Raw genomic sequence first — 5080 nt, 5'->3', positions numbered from 1 at the left:
TAACCAACCACGAGTAATGCGAAATGCGACTCCAATTCATTCTACTCTCTTATATTTTCTACATTGTGTACAATGCATTCTTGTTTGCTTGTCTACTTGTCCACTATTTCCATTCAACATAGGGTTGGAGAAGTGGAATCTTACAAAAGCATCCACATTAACTTAGAAGTTGTTGTGGCAAGCTTGAATAGAGTGGCAATGCACGGACTATTTGGAGCACATAGAGGTGTTTTCTACCTCAAGCTTAGTAACAAATGTATTATAGATAATGCTTCACACAACAAAGGTTAAGGTCCTATTGTAGTGAGACTCTATGGTGGAGAGAATGAACAAGGTTTGGGATGTGGAACGGTCAGGCAATAGGCTTGAGAGCATAATCAAGGGTATTTGGATCGTGAAGCTATCGTTTAGGGATGGGTTTTTGCACGAAGGACCAAATTTTAACAGGAGATGAGCTAAAGAAGAGAGGTATCTTAAATGGGAGATGCATGCAAAAATAGAAATCATTATAAAATTTGTTGTGGGATAGTTGCATTGTTGCATGTGCATTGAATAGATTTAGGATACTATTGTATATATTTAGAGAATGTTCAATATACAGGCTTTAAATTTGATGCCCAAGGTTGGGTTTCAAGACAAAATCAATGATGCTTTTATTCTTTTTGGTGAGCTTCATTTTGACGCCTTTGCTCTAAATTTAGGCATCAACTTCCAAGGAGCTTACAAGTGAGCATTCTTAGATGTAACTTAAGAGAGAAACAAATCTTAACATAAGATGGTAAGGTCCCATGAATTATAATACATGATACAAAAAACAAGTATAAACTAGCGTGGAAAATCGCAATAAAAACTTTAGTTTCATATTCTTAAGACCAAATTTTTTTCCAAGGTCTAGACTCTTGTACATCATAGTCAATTGATAAAGTTCATCATTATAGAAAACAAGGTGAGCAACAAGCAAGAACTACAAATCAAGTAGTCTTCGTGTCTTCACTAGCTCCCATTTCTCATAGACCAAGGCCCAATCAATGCTTTTGATGTCAGGGCCAAATAAGAGAAATTCACATTAATGCTTCAAGAGTCGACATCTTCAATAGTTGGCAACGATCACTTTTGATTATATTCTACTTAGAGAAACCTCGTTCACATGCTACCGATGAAGTAGGAAGAACTAAAAGAATTTGCCATAATCTCATCAAGTTTGGATATGTTGCTTGCCAATCAGAATTGGTGGAGAAAACACGCTATGCATCCTTCATACTCATTCTCTCACATTCAAAAATATAGCGTGTCAGTGAATGCATAGATTTTATTTTTGCATCCTTGAGTATCTAAAATAGGAGCACTAAACTTTTGCAATAGCCTGGCCAACCATAGATTGGCCTTCTTTTCTCTTTCTTTTGGATCATGTGAAAGATATTGTGGAGAGAATAGTCTTGTTGCCCCAAAAACATACATATCTTGAAATCGCTCATTCACACAATCTATGATCGTTCCAACAAATTCTTTTGCAAGTTGAACACAACTATCAATATCACCCCTTCCATTATCAAGAGCAGTACTTGCTTTATTTTGTCCAGGCATTTTTGTGAAGAGAAGTTGATGCATATATTCTTCCCCATTCTCATTTACATGCTGTAATAAACCATCTCTTGTGTCATTCACAAACTCGAGAAGATATGATGTACCTGCTCCAAATGGCTGTTCTAAGAACTTCCTTGTAAGAGATCTTATTGTCACTTCGATGGTAGGAGTGATTGTTGTGATATCCAAAGCATCTTCTCGAAACTTTTCATTAGGAGGTTTAAGTCCTTTAGGACATCAGCAAGCATATAAGTACAGAACAACACTTTGTAGATCCTTAACTTTTGATACCATGCTCGTGCGCTGTCTTTCCAAAATGTCAAAATTGCAGGCATTAGCTTGCATAACCTTTCCATTACGTTACCTCTTGCTAATCATCTGACATCATGGATTTGAAGTACTTTCAAAACTTGTATATTCATTTCTTGTAAAAGACTTTGGAAATTTGTATGACGTAAACTTGAGGCATTTATCCAAGAGGACACCTTGTTTGCGATTTTATCGACATAAGAAAGGCAAGGAAAACTCTTAGTTGCATCAACAATGGCAAGGGCTTCTCTATGAGCAATGCAATGTGTGCTAATAAGATGAGGCACTTCCCTTTGTAGTTTTGCAACCAAGCCTTCATGACAACCTGTCATTGAGCTGTCTCCATCAGTGGCAATGCCAACAAGACGTATGATCAAACCAATGTCCTTCAAAACTAGCATGATAGCATCAAACTTTGTTTGAGCAGTGCCATCAGTAACCAAGATTAGTCGTACAAATTCTACTTTGCAAAAACCTCTTCCCTCGGAGGATAAGAATGAATACTAAATGATTAAGTGCTTTTCTAAACCCTTGTCAGTTGTTTCGTCTACCATTAAGGCATAGTAAGGACTTGACAATATCTCTTGAAGTTGCAATGTATATAGATGTTGTGATATAGAGAAAGCAAACTCCTTACCAGCCATAATGTTAGTATGAGATGAATAATCATGATAAGAAGGCATTGATTCCAATTCCACTGCATAAGCCAGCTCACAAATCTTAACAAACTTTTGGATTGCCAAGTCTTCTTTTGTCACAAAGTACATGAGTTTCATTACCGTAGTTACTCTCTCCTTATTTCTATCATTAATTGCTTTGATGTGTGTAGATACTTTGATTCCCTTTACATCAGCATCATGTTTGGCTTGTGCCCATTGATGCTCCTTAGAGATGACATGTTTTCGAATTGCACTAAGCTGCATGGTTTTACATCCCTTTCCTTTTCCCCATGGTCCTTTGACCCTAAACTTTTCACACCACTCACATTTCATATACTCATTCTTTTCCTCCACCACACGTTTTAAAAAATGATATTTTCTAGTCCATTCTATTCGAAATTTTCTAGAATACTCTTTTGATGTTGTCATGGTGTCTCCTGTGTTAGTTGCATTTTCTAAAGTGCTACCCGGCATATCAAACATTTCTATATCATCCTCCATTTCATTATCCTAGTCTTCATTTTCAATCTCATTGTCTTCATCTTCATCATGCTCTGGAGTATCGCCAAAGAGTTGACGATGAAGATCTAGATCGACATTTGGATTGTCTTCTAGATAGACATTAAGGTCCGTATTTGGATTTACTTCTAGGTTGACATTTGGATTAACTTTTTCCTTTTGTTTTTGTTTTCCAAGCATATCAAATAAAGTTTGTGAAAACCATTATTGAAATACCTTTTTTTTATTGGTTAATAGGACGATGAAGATCTAGATCGACATTTGGATTGTCTTCTAGATAGACATTAAGGTCCATATTTGGATTTACTTCTAGGTTGACATTTGGATTAACTTTTTCCTTTTGTTTTTCTTTTCCAAGTATATCAAATAAAGTTTGTTGACTCATCTATTAACCAATAAAAAAGAGGTATTTCAATAATGGTTTTCACAAACTTTAAATTTTCTCAAATAGTTTGACTAGATGCATACTTGGAAGAATAAGAACTCGTACCTTGATGCCTTTTGGATTCCTTATAAGTTGTGTAGAATCCTCACAAACGGTAGATATACTCACTTCATCAAAAGCCTGTGAACCTAAAGTGACGTGTAAGTTTCTACTTGTAAATATTAATATATTAACATGGTATAAAATTGAATGAATATCCACATGATCCAAAAGAAAGAGAAAAGAAGGTCAATCTATGGTTGGACAGGTTAGTGCAAAAGTTTAGTGCTCCTATTTTAGATACTCAAGGATGCAAAAATGAAATCTATGCATTCACTGACACGCTATATTTTGGATGTGAGAGAATGAGTATGATGGATGTATGGCGTGTTTTCTCCAGCAATTCAGATTGGCAAGCAACATATCCAAACTTGATGAGATTATGGCAAATTCATTTAGTTCTTGCTACTTCATGAGTAGCATGGGAACGAGGCTTCTCTAAGCAGAATATAATCAAAAGTGATCGTTGCCAACTATTGAAGGTGTCGACTCTTGAAGCATTAATGTGAATTTCTCTTATTGGCCCTGACATCAAAAGCATTGATTGGGCCTTGGTCTATGAGAAATGGGAGCTAGTGAAGACACAAAGACTACTTGATTTGTAGTTATTGCTTGTTGCTCACCTTGTTTTCTATAATGATGAACTTTATCAATTAACTATGATGTACAAGAGTCTAGACCTTGGAAATTTTTTTTGGTCTTAAGAATATAAAACCAAAATTTTTATTGTGATTTTCCACGCTAGTTTATACTTGTTTTTTGTATCATGTATTATAATTTATGGGACCTTACCATCTTATGTTGAGATTTGTTTATCTCTTAAGTTACGTCTAAGAATGCTCACTTGTAAGCTCGTTGGAAGTTGATGCCTAAATTTAGAGCAAAGGCGTCAAAATAAAGCTCACAAAAAAGGATAAAAGCATCATTGATTTTGTCTCGAAGCCCAACCTTGGACATCAAATTTAAAGCCTGTCAATATATGACAAATTCAAGCTCTTGACAATCCACACACTTAAAATAGAAACAAATTTTTATTTAATGGAGCTAGCCATGAAATTAGCTAGAAAAAGTGTGGATAAGGCTTGGAATTGGTAGAGGATTGGTTGCATGGTTGGAAAAATGGATCAAAAGTCTTGGCCAAATTAGTTGCTCTTTGGAATTGGCCACTCCTTTTCTGCATAAGTGGATATTTTGTCCTTACATCTAAATATCAAAGTATCTTCTGCACAATGTGAACATATATCCTTGGTGTCCGCTGCAACTCCCGAGTCCCGAAGCAAGAAAGGTGAACTTGAAGTTTTCAGGTCGTAAATTGTGAGTAGGAATCGCACCTAATGAAAACAAATAATAATATTTATTAGTAAAGTAAAGTAGATAGACAGGGCCGCCGCGCCTCGCATGATCGCATCCATTACGAAATGTAAAAGCCCCCCTTTGCTTTCCGTATAAATTACGTGTACCAGACCCCCCACTTTAGCCTTTTTGGCGGCATTCCACCCGGTAAAAGCCCACGGCCCACAGCCAT

General features: G+C 36.1%; 1 pseudogene; it reads right to left on the bottom strand.

The window, feature by feature from the left end:
* Positions 1-1124: 1124 nt before the first annotated feature.
* LOC148033650 (uncharacterized) lies at positions 1125-3053 on the bottom strand (annotated as a pseudogene).
* Between the last annotated feature and the right edge of the window lie 2027 nt (positions 3054-5080).

Source organism: Lygodium microphyllum, chromosome 7, assembly GCF_053477565.2.
Source record: "Lygodium microphyllum isolate KBCC chromosome 7, Lygodium_microphyllum_v1.1.10, whole genome shotgun sequence".
Classification (NCBI taxonomy): domain Eukaryota; kingdom Viridiplantae; phylum Streptophyta; class Polypodiopsida; order Schizaeales; family Lygodiaceae; genus Lygodium; species Lygodium microphyllum.
The sequence above is the reverse complement of the archived record's forward strand: the minus strand, read 5'-3'. Positions and strand labels throughout refer to the sequence as shown.